We start from the raw sequence: 19,491 nt of genomic DNA on the forward strand, positions 1-19,491 counted from the left end.
CCTCCTCCTCCTCCCCTCATTCTATAATATGCTTCGGGGGTGTCACCTGACCTCAGGGGGAGGTTGGCCAAGTGACCTCCGGGGGTGGGGTGTCGCGTGACTTCGAAGAGGGGGGAGGGGGGTCACGTGACCTCAGGGGAGGGGGCCACGTGACCTTGGGAGGGGTCACGTGGGGGTCACCTTGGGGTCGCGTGACCTTGAGGTGACCTTGAAAGGGGTCCTGTGATCTGGGGGTCACGTGACCTTGGGGGACCTTGGTTACGCCGATGGCGACGCCAACGGCGACGCCGCTCAAGCCGGAGACGGGCGCCTAAGAGCTGCGCTCTAAAAACAGCCACCCGCTGAGCCAGTGATTGCCCGAATGCCTGGGCTGCCTCCGGGGTGTAGTGGTCTCCATTCATCGCTCGAAGTGGCAAATCTCGGAGCATCCAATATGAGTTGATGAATGTAACTCGCTGCCCCAGATTGCTGCACCCCTGTTTGAGAGCCTTGTTGAGAGCAGCGATGTTTGCTGCCACCTCTGGGCCCCTGGCCTTCGTGAAGGGCACAGAGCAGATGCACACCCGACACGATTCAGACTGGTCAAGCCATCGCACAAGTGTGCTCCTCATCGCCTCAGCAACCTGTGTTGGCTCCTCGCCAAGAATTATGTTGTCTAGACCCCCCTGGATGATTACCAGGGTGTCCTGCTTGGTTTGGGTGCAGGGGCCGTCGGCTGCCTCCAGTATCGCTTGGAGTTTGGCACCTGGTAAAGCAGTGACCCGGACTCTCTTTTCCCAGTTGAGGCCGTCCAGCACCGGAGCCTTCAGTTCTCGCACTGTAGAGTCACCCACTAAGACAACCTGTTTTGTAGGCCGTCCCAATCGTACAGTGCGCGTGTTCTGCGTGGTCTGTCCCTGTCTCTGCTGGGAATCCTGGAAGGAACTGTTCTGCGACCTGTCTTGCTTCCTTTTCATTCCCTTTCTAGCGGCGGCGATCCAGGGCTGTTGTAGGACTGGGGACACGCCTGATTGGGTGGACATGTTGCCTGCTGTCGTTTTTTCGCTGGCCCTTTTTGTTGTTGTTTGTACTAACTGTGTTTGAGCCTCCTACTTGTCTCGGTCGGTCTTCCTTTTCTTGCTCTCTTTTCATCTGAGCTATTGTTTTTTCTGCTTCGTCTCTTTTGGTACTTTGTCTTGATTTCTTCTTCCAAAGTTTTGATGATTTTGCTTTCTTCCTCCACTGCCGCTTTTAGCTTGTCCTCAGCAGCTTTCCTCATTTCTTTCTCCTCTTGGAGGGCTGCGCTAAGTTCGGTTGTAATGAACTCTCGCTCCTGACGTTCGCTTCGCATTGCTGCCAACAGCGCTTTCTCGACAGCTTCTCTTTTCATGCACAGCCTGCAGGTATAGTGCATGTCCTTTGCTTCGGACAGTGATTTGAAAGGCGTCTCTTCAAGGCAGACCCACCTTTGGCAGCCGCTGCACTCGATCATGGCAATGTCACGAGCGTTAGGCTTCATGGTCGTTCGATCGGAGCTGCTTCTCAGTCAGATGCCGACACTGTATAACACGGGTCTCAGTTCCTCGAACCGCTCGAAGCTCTACTGCCGCGATGATCTTCTGCACACGCCGAGCGGTAGCTATACACAATTACTTCTTTAAATGCCCGCGTGAAAACTCCGTCTCGAAAAGCACGTGCGCCGCCGACTTTCCCACTACACCAGATGGCAGCACACGGCCGTATAATTGATTGCACTGCAGGACTCTGCTCCTTCGGACGTTCTAGCGTCGTAAACTCGATGAGACCGAGTGTGCAATATAATGCACGCAAGGTCTCACGAGGATATAGTGCTCTAGTCCCGATATGTGTTAGGTGAGGGCGGCGGGTGCTCGGAAAGTCTCGTGTGAGTGTCGCTGTGGCCGATGCCGTCTGAGTCGTCGTGTGAGTTGTTTGTCGAAGTTGCAGAGTCTACTATAATTGCATTTTTTATTTATTTATTTCACAATACTGCAGGCCCCGTTAGGACCCAGGCATGGGTGGGGAAAAAATAATAAAGGAATGGCAGAGACAAAAACACACACGTTCTTCAACACAACACTGATACTAAATAACATATATCATCGCAACCTCGAAAAATATGCATCAGGGGTAGGGCTACCAACAGTGTCTTTTTCTAAGCAATTCCATTCTATTATGGTCATAAAAAAAAACTTCAAAAATTTTTGAAATATTGTTTGCACTTTGGTATGGCTCTAAAAGACTTCCATGACCGAAGCGTGTATTTCGGCGTGTGACGTGCTTTATGTAAGATGATGAATCTAAAAAAGAAATTAAATTAGTTATCTTAATGAGGTAGAGAAACTTTAATCTGAAATTTTTCCGGCGCGATCTCAGAGACTCCAATCCAAGCGAGTTCAACATTTCTGATGGGCTGTCTAAGCAACGGTACCTATTGCATATGACTTGCGCAGTTAGCCTTTTAACTTTCTCTAATTCGTTTATGGCCTTTTGTGTATACGGATCCAAGACTAAGCAAGCCTATTCTAAGCTTGACGCTGGAGGGTGCCAGTGGAAGTTTGCGCCTTCGGGACCACAACGTTCGTCTCGCAGCAGCACAAACATTGGCAACACGTGTATTCCAGTTTAAATAGCTTGACTGCCATTAATTGTAGAGGGAAAGTTCAGTACAGTTTTTTTTTTTATTCGTAAATGTAAATTTAAATGACATCCTATAGAGTCACTGCATGCAGCCATTTTTTCTTCGATTGTCCACCGCATAGAAGGGAAAACAATCTCGCTCATGTGCGACGAAACAAGTGACTGCGGTCATCATGAACAACTCTCCGTTGTTATTAGGTACTTCTGCGAGATTAAGAACAGGCCAGTGGAGGTCTTCCTTACTCTCGAAAGGCTTAAAAATTTAGACGACTTTGTGTTTTCCACATTGCAAGCAGTTCTCACCGCCATCAATGTTTCCTGGAATTCTGTGAGTTCCGTCTGCTTTGACGGGGCTTCTACTATGTCAGGGCACGTTGCTGGCGTTCAAGCAAAGTGCAAAGAGCAGAACAACAAGCTCGTCTACGTTCACTGCTATGCCCACTGCTTAAACCTGGTGCTTGTCGATGCATGTTTGTCCCGAGCAGGAAACAGAATGATGTTTGATTTCTTTGGCGTTGTGCAGCTTGCGTACAACTTTATTGAAAACAGTGTTGTGCGCCATGCTGTTTTTGAGCGAATTTGCCAAACTGTCGGCACACAGCTGAAAACTTTGAAGTCTTTGTCTACAACCAGATGGGCATGTCGTGCTGAAGCAGTAAAGGCCGTTCGTGAGAGCTACAGCGAACTGTCGAGTGCAGTAAGAACGATTGTAGACTCCACAAAGCACCCGGAGACGAAAGCAAAAGGCAAGGAACTCCTCTCCCAGGTGATGAGCTTTGACTTTGTCTGCAGCATGGAAATAGCTCACCCTATTCTACAGCTTATTTTGAAGGTTATCCGAGCTCTTCAGGACCCTAAAATTAACCTTATCACTGCACTCAATGAAGTCAGGCATCTGCAAAAAGCGCTGCGAGAGATAAGGCAAGATGGGACAGTCTTTGAAAAGCTGTTTAAGGAAGCTTCTTCGGTCTGCGAGATGAATGAAATCGAGATTCCCGAAGTTCGAAGAAGAAAGGTATCGAAGCGAATAGACCAAAACTGGGCGAATTAATGTTTTTATGCGACAAAAGAGGAGGAATTTCGTGTCGGTGTTTTCTTTCCGATGCTTGACTCCTGTGTTCGAGGGATCGAAGAAAGGTTCACACAAGAAACTTTTGAGCGTGTGTGCTGTCCAGAACCTTCTGGGTCTCTCTGCGAGCGACGAACAAATATCTCTTATTTGTAGCTTTCTTGAGGTAGATCCCGGCAGCTTGCGTGCTGAAATGCAGCTCCTGAAGTCCCGAACCAGCGACGAAAAAGCAAACAGCATGATCGCCTATGACTGGCTGGATTCACTCAAAGAAAATGGGTTGGACAAGTCAGTATTCAAGGACTTTTCTCGCGCTCTTCAACTTTTTTTCACGATTCCTGTAACCAGTTGCTCGTGCGAAAGGACCTTTTCGAAGCTCGCACATGTAAAGACCAAGTTAAGATCCACGATGTCGCAGGAACGGCTTCGTTGGCTGATGCTGCCCTTTGTGGAGCAGGACCTAGCAACATCCATCAGTTTTGATAATATCTTAAAGAATTTTACGACTAAAACGCGCAAACTTTTGTTATGAATGTGTTTTAATTTCGCAAGATATGCTATCGCATTAACCTACAATGTCACATAATTCTACTTTATCCTTAATTGGTTGACAGCCGGCTAAAGAGGGTGCTTTACAGCCGATTCCGTCTGAACTAAGGTTCGCCTCTCACACCAATAGTATTTTTGCACGGCTCAGCTTAAATACCGTAAAATCCCGTAAGGGCGCCCTCCCCCGAGAGATCGCCCATCCCGTTTACCTGGCTAAACATCTGTAACATAAAAATTCCGAAACATCGCCCACCCTCCGATTTCCGGTGGACGTCAAGCGATGTCCGACGGGAATCGCGCATCAAAGGCGCGATCGGCGGTACCGGTGTGTCGACAAGCGAGTTCATAGCGGGTTCCCGCGTTTTTGTCTGCGATCTGCGCGCGATATCGGCTCGCGTAACACGCTAGTTGTTGCCGCGTGTATATTGCATCGTGAAATGCGAATCTGCTGCGCTTACGATTTGCGGTATCCGTTCCCGAGTTCGTAGCGGATTCCCGTGTTTTCGTCCGCGATCTGCGCGCGCGATATCGATTCTAAGCAGTAACACGCGCGAGTTGTTCCTGCGTGTATATTGCATCGTGAAATGCGATTCTGTTGCGTCCGCGATCTGCGCTATTTGTTTCAGTGACATGCGAGTTCGTAGCGTATTCCCGTGCTTTTGTCCGCGATCTGCGCGCGCGATATCGGTTTCCGTGACAGGCAAGATTGTAGCGGGTTCCCGCGTCTTTATTGCATCATGAAACTTGAATCTGCTGCGTATGCGATCTGCGGTATCCCTTCCCGTAAGGTGCGAGTTCTCGGCGGGTTTCCGCGACTCCTCCGCACCGTGAAACGCGAATCTGCTGCGTCGGCCACTTGCGGTATCCTTTCCCGTGACACAGGAGTTTGTAGCGAACTCCCGCGTGTTTATCGCATTGTGAAACGCGAATTTGCCATGTCCGCGATTTGCGGTATCAGTCCCCGCGTCACTTGGTTTGTAGCGGGTGCCCCGGCGCTTATCATTAATTTTTGATACAGTTTTGCTGTGGCATCCGTAAAGATAGCCCACCCCATGTTTTTCACCATTTATCTCTTCATTTTGGGTGGGCGTTTTTACGGGATTTTACGGTAGTTCTTTTGTATAGTGTAGTTAATTTTACTGTGTGTTACTGGTTTTATTTGCACCAGTCCTGTTGTTGTGTTGTGCCGAATATTTTTTTAGAGTCTACCGTTTGTGAACTGAAATTGTGTATCGTCTGAGCCCTCGTGCGATTCATTTTCTTTCTGTGTTTTATGATGGCGCTTGTGCCCTACGAGTGCAAACTGTGGTTTCTTTATCGGGGGGGGGGGGGGGGGGGGGGGGTTTCCACTTTTGTTTGGCAATAAATCGTTTTTGTTGTTAGAAACGTTATCTCATCTCCTGTATTCTCCCACACTTCAAAGCGCATGTAAGTCCACTTTCACGCAGAGCACTCACAAATCCAATTAGTGCGGTCTACGAGGATATGGATTCGATGACACGTAAAAATAAAGCCTGAACAGTGGCATTATAAAGTATGACGTTTTGTGGCATTACGTCATGTTCGGTGTCACAGCTCAGATTTAATTTTTAGGTTCAAACATATTTCAAGCCTTATCATTCTCCGGGCTCCATTCGTAAACCGCAATAATTAGACTTCCAAGTAATCTGCGGGAAAATAAACTCAAGGGTAGTTTTTTGGTGACAATGAAATAAACTTGGAAGTCATATTTCGTGGTTAAAATAGGGTGTTCTAGTGCACTCCTACTAGGGTACACTAGAACACCTTACCCCTACGGCGTAAGGGTCTCGGTGAGACGGGGGGGGGGGGGGTGCGCTGCAGTGAAATTGCCCCCCTTATAGGAGGACCCTGTGCACGCCTATGCTCCCGGCCACACGAGCAGTTCCCCCAATTAAGAAATTTATTTATTTATAATACCCTCAGGGCCACAAGTGGCGTTACAGAGGGGAGTGGGTTTACATGAAGTAGTTGGTGATGGCGTCCCGAAATCTTCCACTGTCGGTGATGCCGATGAGGTTCTCGGGGAGGTCATTCCAGTCCACAATCGCAGATGGTAAGAGCGCCTTCTGGTGTGCGAGGGTGAAGCATTGTCAGCGGGCGATCTTACAAGGATGGTCAATTCTAGCCGGGATGTATGATGAGGGGTTTAAGAGAGATTGTTTAGAGATGGGCGTATAAAATACCTTGTGAAGAAGACAAAGGCGAGAGATGCTACGACTTGAAGATAATAGCGGAAGGTCAAGGTGAGCTTTCATTAACGAGACACTCGAAAAACGGGAATAATCAGAAAAAATGAAGCGTGCAGCATGGCTCTGAACAGATTCAATTAAATCAGTTAGCGTTGATTGATGAGGATGCCAAATTGAAGACGCATATTCTAATTTGGGACGGACAACAGTAACGTACAGGAGGCGCTTAAGGTTATTGGAAACAGATCTAAAATTTCGACGAATGTAGCCTAAACTTCGATTAGCAGATTGTACAATGTTGTTAATATGAGTATTCCAAGAGAGGTTAGGTGAAAGATGCACGCCGAGGTATTTATAGTGGTCTGTATATTCGAGTATAGTCCCATCCAAAAGTAGCGTAGGATTAGTTTCTGCTAATGAATTAGAAAAACGCATGCACTTACATTTGTTAGTATTGAGAGACATTTTCCAATTCTGGCACCAGTCGGTTATTTTCAGAAGGTCAGCTTGCAAAATTAGAAGGTCATCTTGAGTAGTAATCTTACGGTAAACAACGCAGTCGTCAGCAAACAGGCGAATAACAGAGGTGATACGCAATGGGAGCTCGTTAATATAAATGAGAAAAAGTAGCGGTCCAAGCACGGTGCCTCGAGGAACACCAGAAGAAAGAGCAGAGACGTGAGACGGGGCATTGTTAGCGTAGACGTATTGACGGCGTTGAGAAAGAAATGATTCAATCCAGATTAGTACATGAGCGTCAATATTTAGCGTGGAAAGTTTGAGAAGTAGAAGTTTATGAGGTACTTTATCAAATGCTTTAGCGAAATCGAGAAATACTGCGATAGTGGGGTATCCGGAGTCGAGATTCAAGAACAAGTCATTAGTCAGATGAAGAAGCTGTGTTTCACAAGAAAAATTACGGCGAAACCCGTGCTGCACGTCACTGAAGTAAGAGTTAGAATCCAGGAATGAAACCAAATGCTTGAAGATGATGTGTTCCATTATTTTAGACGAGATGCAGGTAAGAGATATCGGTCTATAGTTGGCTGGTGATGACCTACTACCGCTTTTGTGGACCGGAATGACCTTCCCAAACTTCCAGTCCTCAGGCACGACTCCCGTCTCCAGAGATTGACGAAAGATTTTTGTTAAAAAAAGGCTAGACGTTAGATTAGTGTTACGGAAAATCTTGGAATTTATGCCACATGACGAAGAAACTTTTAAGGATTTAATAATGTTTACGATTCCATCGTAATCAATAAGAATAGGATCCATTGGGAACGATATACTGGAGACGGGAGAGGAAACAGTAATGAGGTCTGAACGGGAGAACACTTTAGAAAAAACATCATTTAGCACATTAGCGCACAAGTTCACTGGTACAGGGTCCCCTGAATTTGAAACAAGTTGTAACGAACACTCGTCTTTTGGGCGAACAACATTCCAAAAACGCTGCGGATTGGCAAATAATAATCATGGCAAAGTCGTACGATAAAAAATGTCTTTACATCTATTCAACTCAATTTTGTAAATGTTAGCGCAGTCCTCATAGCTCTGCCATGATTCGGGCGTACCGGCTCGACGGGCAACTCGAAAGAGCCTTTGCTTTTTATTGCGTAGCGATTTGAGGCTGCGATTAAACCATGGATTCGAAGACTTCGTTGTTACATCAATACAAGGTATATATTTTTCCACTAAATCACATAATTTTTCTTTAAAAAGACACCAGTTTACGTCCACACTTCTACTCTCAAAATTAGTATTAAAAGACACAAAATATTCGGACAGACTGTTACAGAGCTGCTCATAATTCCCTTTCTCATACAGCCGTATACTCTTTTGAACGCGCAACGGTTTCTGGATTTCCACGCATATAGGGCAGTAAATTACCCGATGATCGCTCACGCCATCAAAACAGGAATCCGTCAACCTAGTAGGGACGGACACAAGTTGAAAAAGATTAAAATCCAAACACATGTCAAGGAAGTCCTTGCACAAACCATTCCCTTTAGGACAAACGGGGACCGCAGAGTTCCAATTAACGCATGGAAAATTAGTCACCGAATAAAAAAACAGGGTGCGCCGGATAGAGAGCAAACAGGGTAGACAAGTCGTCGTGCAGACGGCTGGTGAACGAATGGGATTCCGAAGGAGGTCGATAACAAACGCCTACCAAAATAGGTTTGAAACTGCATTGTATTTGTACCCAGACCATTTCGAGGCACGAAGCAATCGGGACAAGGGTGCTTTCATTACTTTCATCGACCCCGATTAGGACACCGCCTCCACGTTGATCCTCCCTGTCACGCCGGTAAATAACCAGATTAGGGTGCCCAGGAAATATTTCACTATCTTCAATTCCAGGTGATAGCCATGTCTCAGTTAAGACGATGACGTTAGCATTACACGAAGAAATAAGAGAACATATATCGTCGCGTTTATTCAGGATACTACGTGCGTTCGTGTACAATACATTAATACCGCAACTTGATTTTTGGTTATGAAGAAAGCCACCCCCCGGCGCGTCCTATCTGGGGATTTCTTTTACGGACAGAGACTGAGAATCATAACTGTAAGTCCTGGAACCAATGTGCAACTTGTCGAAACGAAACTTAAATTATACGTTCTGCGCCCTGGCAAAGTTGAGAAGAAACTTCCGCGCAGTTCGAACATTCGGCGAGTAGTCCTCCGACAACGAGTAGGGGGAGCCCTTCAACTTATGGCCACAAAGAAGCAACTGGTTTTTTAACTTAAATGAGGCGAATTTCAGAATTATTGGCCTAATTTTTCCTTCCCGATAACCACCCATTCTGTGAGCCCGTTCAATATCAGCGTTTCCCAAGGCGACACCAAGTCTGTCTTTCACGACAGTGATTATATTTTGCTCGGACGTCTGCCACGACTCCCCAGCGTCATCCGGCATTCTGTAAAAAAGAAGGTTGCAACGACGCCAATGATTTTCTAGGCTGTCAATACGACTCAATAAATTCGAGGTAGTAGCAACCTGTACATTCAGCGTGTCCTCTAAGTCGTTTATGGCGGATTTAGCCTGACCAATATAGGATATCTCGCTTTCGATTGAGGCAGTCCTGCTGTCGAGTGAGGAAAGGGCGCTATCCAGCTCTTTTTGTCTTTCCAGTATGGTTTTTATGTCTGATTTTGTAGCTGCTTGTCCCTCATGGAGGCTGGAAGAGTTAGAGTCGATCTTTTGTAAGAGAGCGAACATTTCGTTGAATTGTTTGAGTTCAGCGGCAGACATCGGCCCCGGATTCAGCTTGACATCTCCGGAAAGCATCAAGATAGGTCTAATCACATTGACAGAGTCGCAAGCAATATCAGCAAGCACCCCTGGGCATGGGAGCACAACAAGAAACAGGTTACTCGTCCTTTTAGCATGCAAAGAATATCGTTTACAAACCTGTACAAAGAAGAACATTTCTTGGTTAGCTGACTGGAACGGACAGCAGCTCCCATGCCCACTGAGGCGGCCACGGCTTGGAACATCCTTATAAAGGCCGACAGACTTGCATCCTGGGTACATCGATGGCGATTCGGATGACGTAGGGCCCACGAGGACGCCACGCGCAGGAGGAAGGGATGATTCCGTGTAGCAAGAAGGTGGCGATGACGCAGCGTTTACTGCGGCGAGCACGGTCACGGCAGCGACGATCGTCCTCGGGCACAGATACCAAACGAAGGCGAAAATCGGGAGCTGTACAAAGAAGAACATTTCTCGGTTAGCTGACTGGAACGGACAGCAGCTCCCATGCCCACTGAGGCGGCCACGGCTTGGAACATCCTTATAAAGGCCGACAGACTTGCATCCTGGGTACATCGATGGCGATTCGGATGACGTAGGGCCCACGAGGACGCCACGCGCAGGAGGAAGGGATGATTCCGTGTAGCAAGAAGGTGGCGATGACGCAGCGTTTACTGCGGCGAGCACGGTCACGGCAGCGACGATCGTCCTCGGGCACAGATACCAAACGAAGGCGAAAATCGGGAGCTGTACAAAGAAGAACATTTCTCGGTTAGCTGACTGGAACGGACAGCAGCTCCCATGCCCACTGAGGCGGCCACGGCTTGGAACATCCTTGTAAAGGCCGACAGACTTGCATCCTGGGTACATCGATGGCGATTCGGATGACGTAGGGCCCACGAGGACGCCACGCGCAGGAGGAAGGGATGATTCCGTGTAGCAAGAAGGTGGCGATGACGCAGCGTTTACTGCGGCGAGCACGGTCACGGCAGCGACGATCGTCCTCGGGCACAGATACCAAACGAAGGCGAAAATTGGGAGCTGTACAAAGAAGAACATTTCTCGGTTAGCTGACTGGAACGGACAGCAGCTCCCATGCCCACTGAGGCGGCCACGGCTTGGAACATCCTTATAAAGGCCGACAGACTTGCATCCTGGGTACATCGATGGCGATTCGGATGACGTAGGGCCCACGAGGACGCCACGCGCAGGAGGAAGGGATGATTCCGTGTAGCAAGAAGGTGGCGATGACGCAGCGTTTACTGCGGCGAGCACGGTCACGGCAGCGACGATCGTCCTCGAGCACAGATACCAAACGAAGGCGAAAATCGGGAGCTGTACAAAGAAGAACATTTCTCGGTTAGCTGACTGGAACGGACAGCAGCTCCCATGCCCACTGAGGCGGCCACGGCTTGGAACATTCTTATAAAGGCCGACAGACTTGCATCCTGGGTACATCGATGGCGATTCGGATGACGTAGGGCCCACGAGGACGCCACGCGCAGGAGGAAGGGATGATTCCGTGTAGCAAGAAGGTGGCGATGACGCAGCGTTTACTGCGGCGAGCACGGTCACGGCAGCGACGATCGTCCTCGGGCACAGATACCAAACGGAGGCGAAAATCGGGAGCTGTACAAAGAAGAACATTTCTCGGTTAGCTGACTGGAACGGACAGCAGCTCCCATGCCCACTGAGGCGGCCACGGCTTGGAACATCCTTATAAAGGCCGACAGACTTGCATCCTGGGTACATCGATGGTGATTCGGATGACGTAGGGCCCACGAGGACGCCACGCGCAGGAGGAAGGGATGATTCCGTGTAGCAAGAAGGTGGCGATGACGCAGCGTTTACTGCGGCGAGCACGGTCACGGCAGCGACGATCGTCCTCGGGCACAGATACCAAACGAAGGCGAAAATCGGGAGCTGTACAAAGAAGAACATTTCTCGGTTAGCTGACTGGAACGGACAGCAGCTCCCATGCCCACTGAGGCGGCCACGGCTTGTAACATCCTTATAAAGGCCGACAGACTTGCATCCTGGGTACATCGATGGCGAATCGGATGACGTAGGGCCCACGAGGACGCCACGCGCAGGAGGAAGGGATGATTCCGTGTAGCAAGAAGGTGGCGATGAAACGCGTTTTAAATCAAAAGAGAGGCAGCGGTTTGTTAGTCTTGTGCTACTGCTACCTTACGTACAGTTGGACTGCTTTGACTTGGATAGATTGAAAGTACTTCGAGTTTCGTTTATTGCTCTGAACAAAATTGCCCTCCCCCCCCCACTCCCCCCGCGGCGCTTAGAATTTTCGTGGTTTTGTTTGCGGCTGCTATTTGTGTTTTTTTCTTGCGAGAAGTTTTGACGGCGCCGCGGGATTCGCCGCATGTGAAAGGACAGAGCGCTTTGCTGTCAAAAATAAATTGCAACAGAATAGGGCCGAAAGGCATGCATTTTTCACGCTCACAAATAACGTGTTTACCGATGGACAGGACACGGACATCCAATTGAGGAAGTGTTAACATTCGAACAATACATCGTACGTACCACACGATGCAGCGCTATCCGGAAAGAATTTATTTGAGAAAGATCTCAAATAAGACAGTCACAGTCGACGACAGTCACATCTTGACGATCGGGCGGAATCCGAGATGCCTTCGTTTTGGACACGTTTTGGGGATAGCTTCCTTTTTTCACAACCGCACCAAGGCAAAGAAACAAACGAGACTGACCCGTTTCTCACCCCAACCCGGACAACTATTTTTGGAGATGGCTGAGGATTCTACGCGGATTATCTCGGGGAGGGGGAGAACAATGTTCGCAAAATCACGTCGAGGGTCGTTCGACGTCCTTCACCTCCTTCGTTTCCCGTGAACGTCGAGCAGAAAAGCTTAAATGGCAGGCACTTCCCAGCCTTATTTCTCACAGTGGAAGATAACACAAAAAGGGTACGCAGCACGCATAAAAAAAATTAAGTGGAAACTTTCAAGAGGGGCGAGAAAACGTCGAATGCAAAACCGCAGAAACGTAGGTAGAGAACCGCGTTGAACGGGTTTTTATTGTAAAAACGTTTATTATGACGCCGCCTTCTGGCCTGAAGGCCTCAGAGTAGGCGTGGGGAAAGGGTGATTGATGGTAAGTGAAAATGACAATGATTAAATGAACCTACCGATCCCGGAGGATCGGAGGAAGTCGATGAGAGATGTGTAACTTTCAGGGCGCCGAAAATACACAAGGACAAGATACAAGAAAGGAGACGTGAACAAGGCGCTCTCGCAACTAGCGTTTATGAAAAAACCACTCTCTTATATACTCATGGAAAACAACACAGTCATACTACGTCCGGTGTAGCCCCCTTCGTAGAAAAGTGTGCTCTTTTGCCGATAGTGACACAGACGTGTCACTAATGCAGTCCTTGCCCTTTTCTTTTATTTCTTTCTTTATTTCTTTTATTTATGTGTAGTTGAGTTTTTGTTCATTCAGGATGGCGGTTGTTGGTTTCGTCCACCGTGGTTTCGTCCACTCTGTGCAGGAGCAAGGCCGTATGTGGTAGGGAAGGTTGCGGATTGCGGCTTCGCGCTCCGGCGCGGATCCCGCGCAGTCCCACACGAGATGGGAGCAGGTGGCAGGAACGCCGCAGTGTCCGCAGTTCGGATTGGGGCCGGCGTCGTCTAGATCCGTCGGATGGTTGATTCTTGACAGCCAATCTGGAGTCAGCACCGTCTTCGTTTGGAGTCGGTTGAGGGCCACCCGCTCCCATCGCGGAAAGTTGCCCGGAATGCGGTGAGGGTTGGGTGGCAGGAGAGTAGTGAGGCGCGCCTTGCGTGCTGCGCGTTCTTCGCGTTTGACCTCGGAAAGGTCAAAGTCGGCAGTGTCCTCAGGCACCTTCCGAGGACTGAGCGGAGGAACCGGGCCTTGTGAGGGCTGTGTTGCTTGTAGCTGTGCCCTCGCGGCCCCATTCGCCCTCTCATTCCTAGGGATGCCTTCGTGGCCCGGCAGCCACACGACAGTGATTGTTTGGTTGTCCCTCGCTTTGCGCACCAGTGTTCGGATCTGTGCGACCGCGGCGTTACATGTGTCCGTGCGACGCAACTCGCGGAGTGCCTGTTGAGAATCTGTATATATGCGAGTTTCTGTGATGTTGGATCTCTTCAGAATGGCTGCCTGTGTCGCCATCAAGATCGCCCGCAGTTCTGCGGAGCACGTGCTCTTCGTGTTTTCAGTGATTTCTTGCTGTGTGTCCTGTTTTGTAGGGGAGTGCCAAGCGGTAGCCATGCGGCCTGTCTCAGAGCGCGACGCGTCTGTGTAAAACACTTCGACGTGCTCTCCGAGACCGCCAACTTCTGCCATGTGGTTAGACGCCTGAGTGACTCTTCGTCCCGGCGAGTCGTTCCCTTGGTTTTTTGGAATCGGTTTGGCGACGGTGACCGCCTCCGTTTCCCATGGAGGCGGAGTCGTCGGCATAAATCGGCCTTCAATGAGATGGGCGCGCCCACTCAGTGTCAGGATAGTTCTGCCTTGGGGGTCCGGGACAGGCGCAAGGCTTGGCTGATTCGTTGTTCTTCGGCGATTTCCTGAATGGTATTCATCTGCGCGATGCGTTCGAGCTCTTCCACCCGCGTGAAGCGAGGGAGACCCGTGACAATCCTCATTGCGGCCCGATTCATTGTGACGAGTGTGATCTCCTGCGTCTGAGTTAGATTTTGAAAGTTCAGTCCATAATTATAACCTTTGGCACTAGAAGAGTCCGCACGAGGCGGCGCAATAGGTCTTCCTGAGCCCCCCAAGCTTTGTTGGTAATTGCTTTAAGGAGGGTCAGACCGTTTTTCCACTGCTTTTTTACGTGCGTCATCCATGTGTTAGCCCTTCCGTGGTGGTCGAAGGGGTCACCCAATATTTTCACTTTGTCTGCCTGTTTGATGGGAGTGTCTTCCACGTGAAGAAGAAATGTCTGTTCGTGATCTCTCGCGCTTTGCGGGAATTACCATATACTCGGTCTTCTCCTTAGAAAGCTCAAGTTCGTTCTTTTGTGCGAAAGTGGTGACGATGTCGAGGGCACGTTGCATGTGGTATTGCTGGTCGGATGCCAGGCCGGCTGTTGTCCACGGGGTGACGTCGTCCGCATAAATGGTATAACGCACCTGTGGAACGGCCTTAAGGGCTAAAGCGAGATCGGTCATGGCGAGGTTGAAAAGGAGCGCCGACAGAACCGCCCCCTGAGGTACGCCGATGTTGTTGGCCTTCCAGCAGCCTTTTGTATTTCCGATCGCCACTTGGTAAGAGCGATTTTCTAGAAAGGTTTTGATAAACTTTAAGGGGCGGCCCTGTATACCTCGCCTCTGTGCAGCAGCGACCACGGTGGAGTGCGGGATAGAGTCAAAGGCCTTTCGCAAGTCGATGGCGACGAGTGTCCGAGGCTGAAAATTGGAGAGGTGGCGTTCGTAGAGGTCGTGATGAATCATTACCAGGCTGTCTTGAGTTGACATCTGAGGTCGGAAACTAGTCTGCATGGGATGAAGGGCACCCGTAGTCTCGAGGATCCATTGCAGGTGGGCGGTGACCATGCGCTCCACTACCTTGCTTAAATTGGAAGTGAGGGATATCGGTTGGAGGTTTGCTATTGCGTGTGGAGTCTTGCCGGCCTTCGGAATGGGAGTCACTGTGAACCGTTTCCACTCCGCCGGCATTGCGCCTTCCATCCAGACCGCATTGAATGTGTCGAGGAGTTCGTTCATCGCTTCCATCGGAAGGTTCCGGAGCGCCGTTATGGTGACTTGGTCTGGACCAGGTGCAGAGTTCGCCAAGCTAAGGGCGTCAATGAGCTCCGCCATTGTGAATGGTGCGTCCCGCTGTTGTTCGTTTATGATGGGCAGTAGTGTGAGGACCTCAGCCGGTGGTGGCGTAGGTTGTTGAGGAAAGAACTGTCCCCCGGCTAATCCCGCAAGTTGTTCTTCGGTTATGTTAAGACGCAGGGCTAGGTTGCTCTCAGTGTTGCGGGTTTTAGTCTTGTCGGCGAGTCCCTTGTGCGCATTCCATACCTTCATGTAGCCCGTCCTATCGTTGAAAGAGTCGCACATCCCTCTTCAGGTGGTGCGGCAGAGCTCGATCGTGTATCTTTTGGCCTCGGCTGTGGCCTGATTTAGGCAGATCTTGTTCGCGAGGGATTTCCTGGCCCTGTACCGAACGAGCGCCTTGAGGCGTTTTTCCCACAGCCTGACCAGGCGGAAGTCGAGGGTGGCGTGTCCTCTTTTACCTGGTGCTCGGTGCGGGCCTTTTTGAGCGCGAGCTGGATGCGCTCCGCGAGGGGGACGGCGTTGTGACGACTTATTGCGGTTCACTGTTAGAAAAACTCCTGTCAAAGTATGGGACACATACATGCTAACCTTGTTGCCACAACATGTACTGTATTACCGGACTACAGACCATGTTCCATACTTCTTTAGTATGGGACATGTTGTTGTGTGGGCAGCCACAAGTTCCATACATCATCATTACGGAACAAGTACTGTATGCTACAGGAAATGTACCATCATGGCACACAGCAGTACATGTTCTGTTGCAAGCCATGCCAGGACACATACCATTTTTACGAGGTACATCACATGTTCCAGTGCGTCCAAAACAGCAAATGTCACATTTCTTGTACGTACGGAAAAAGTTCAGTCTCATTTGTGATGGTACTCGCCCCATTTTACATTACTACCGCTATGGTGCCTGGAACGCGTCTCCGACTGGTGTGTTTACCGCGGCCAAAAAAAGTGGTCCCTCGATTTCCGCCTGATGACGTCGTACAAGTGTCATGCTGTCGCCGGTCGCGACCCTGGTGGTGTCTCAGCAGCTGTGGTGGATATGGCAGATGCCTGTTCTGCTGCCGGTCGCTCTCCACTGTGACAGTTCACGGAAGCTAGAGCAGCCGGAAGTTGGGACGTCTGGGACGCCGTGACGAAAGCGACACTCGCGTTCGCTCGTGCTTTTCGCAAGCATTACTACGGCCAACCGCCAGCATCGCGACAGGCAACAGCATGACACTCCGGCTTCTGTGACGTCATTTGTTGCCACATTGGGACCACTTTTGATGTATGGGCGGGACAGGACGCTAAACACACCAGTCAGAGACGCGATCCAGGCACCATACTACCGCTAATCACGAGTACATCCGGGCTTTGTATGTCACATGCCAAGCTTCTCCTTGAAAAGGTTAATAGGTGACATGCAAAACAGGGATGTCCTGACGGTTTGAAGGCGCAACTTGATGCAAGTCTTTGCAACATATAATTACCTGCAATGCGCAAATGTTCCCCAGACTTGTATGGAAAATTTGAACTGTTGTATCTAATGCGAGCACTATCCTGAAAACAGAACAATGAATCTGTGACATATATATACTCAACAGCCAGGAATGCTATGAGAAGGTTTTCGCATGCTACTTCAATTTTAGGGAGCATTGTACATGCAGTGACGGGGATAAAGACAGGTAAACATTTGTAAACATCCTCATGAAACTAAGTTCACGCTTGATGCTGTTGGTTCCAAACCATAGCAACGAACCCATTGTGAAGAGCGAACAGTTTGCTGCTTCAAAAGTATTAACATTTATTTTTTGTTTAAATGACTAGAAAACACATCGTGCCACAAATATTTTGGGGCAGCTGAGCCAATGTTATTAGGCTTTAAAAAAAGATGAAAGTGAGCATTGTCTCCCAAAGAAAAATGTAAAAAAAAAGTATGCTGGCCTATGAAACAAAAATATGTTTCATAGGCCATCTTGGCCTATGAAAACAAATATAACTATTAACAATAGAAAATGAAGATTAATTTAGACAAACGCCGAATTTTCTTCCCACTTCTTCCTGAACTTCGAGAGCTCTTGAAGGGCTCCTTGCACCTTGGGATGCACAAGAGCAACTTTTCTTGATGTCTGTCGGGACCCCTCCTCTGGGTTCATTCCCACCAGTTGCCTGAAAGAAAGAGGACTTAAATAATGGGTTGGAATATTTAGAGGAAGATGTATAACAGAAGCTGAGGAGTTCCTGGCTCCTTTTTCAACTTCAGTGTCGGTGCCGATTAGTAATCCAATCCGGACGAGTTCTAAATCGTGTCTGTAGTATACTTTGAAGCCGAGACAAACGTCCTTAATTTGGATAGTCCGCACGCATACTACGAGCTTAAAGTCTGACCCTTCCATCAAGACGGATTGAGACTGTACACAAAAAAAAAAAGAATGTTTCAGCCCACTGGCGTCAGTTCTCATTAATAACTGGACACATGTCAGCCCACAACGATAAGACATTTCTACCACCCGAGACGGAGGCGACAAAGAAAGACAAACGCATGTCTGAATTGAGACGTGTGTGTTTGTCCTTCTTTGTAGCCTCTGTCTTGGGTTGTAGAATGTCTCCATATTAACCAGCTCGCCTGCCTATAAAGTTGTACAAGATACTTCAGTTAAAAAAAGAATTCACAGTACCCGTCAATGCAATGTTGTAAAAAAGTCTGCCTGAAGTGCTTAAGCAGAATATTGTGGTTATTATTAGAATGCTGAAATTTCATGTCTTTGTTTATAATACTAATTCTAACTGATAAGCATAGCCCGGTCAAGAGTATATTTATGTGCGCCTGCAGAACAAAGGCTCCTGCATTTGCAGCCTAGTGATGTTAAGACTGGTTAAAATAGAGGTCGCATGCGTCGTAGGATGCATACGTTCTATAGAGCGTATGCATCCTACGACGCATCTTACGACCTATAGAACCAATACTATAGTATTGGTTTTATATGATAATATATCTGAATACCAGATTCATGTTGACTCACATTATATTGCAACATAGTCAATATGATTTACAGAGGAATGGTCCTCCCGAGCAGGTCACGCAGTTACTGCAGCACCTCCAATTAATCTGAGCAAGGAACATTTCCAAGCGAATTGTAAATAAGGATGTGTAGAAAGCAGCACATTAACAGCAGGCCTTTGCCTTTCTTAGTGTAAAGTATGAAAAAAAACATGCTTCAACATGTTCCAGGTTGCTGTTGAACGTGCCAAACGAACACAAACCCTAACGTTAATGTGCTGCTCTATAAGCATATCTTTTTCCGAATTGCTGCCGAAAGCTAGACACTTTGCTTAAAGTAATTGACTATGCCTCAGTGACAGTGTGACCAAGCTGAATGAAACCTTTAATCTTTACATGGGAATACTGCCATATGTTCGAGGAATTATTATGCGTCTGCTATAGACGTACAGTATTCAGTGTTCAAAATAACATCTGACTGTATTACCTCGTGAAAATTACACCAATCCATGACCTAGCGCACAAAATTGTTGCATTAAGCACCAAGTCATAGTTGTCATTCGGCTGCCGACAGGTTAGCACTTTTATGATGTAATGGACAGTTGGTGTGTCCCTATAGGTTTCGGCAGCATTGCACATTGCCATAGGAAAACAGTATTAAAACCTTTCGACTTTTAACATATATTCGAAATCTCCAATTTTCGGCCAAAATGACTTTGCCGCAAATAGTTCAAGAGCACACCACCATTCAAAGGTACGCCGAACTACTTTGGATGTTGGCAAGGAGACGATAACAGATTAGCTACATAATTTATTGCTAACGGCCTCTTATGTCATGAACGCTTTCGAAAATAACTTAGTTATTGCTGCTTCCCAGATGAAAAAATTGCGTATTTATTTTACTTCGCGAAATGCAATATCCACTCGCCAATTTCACCCCTTGAAAACATTAGAACTGTCATACGATTCAGTTTTCCGAAGCT

The sequence above is a fragment of the Ixodes scapularis genome, unplaced genomic scaffold (assembly GCF_016920785.2).
Source record: "Ixodes scapularis isolate PalLabHiFi unplaced genomic scaffold, ASM1692078v2 PGA_scaffold1__304_contigs__length_218370807, whole genome shotgun sequence".
Classification (NCBI taxonomy): domain Eukaryota; kingdom Metazoa; phylum Arthropoda; class Arachnida; order Ixodida; family Ixodidae; genus Ixodes; species Ixodes scapularis.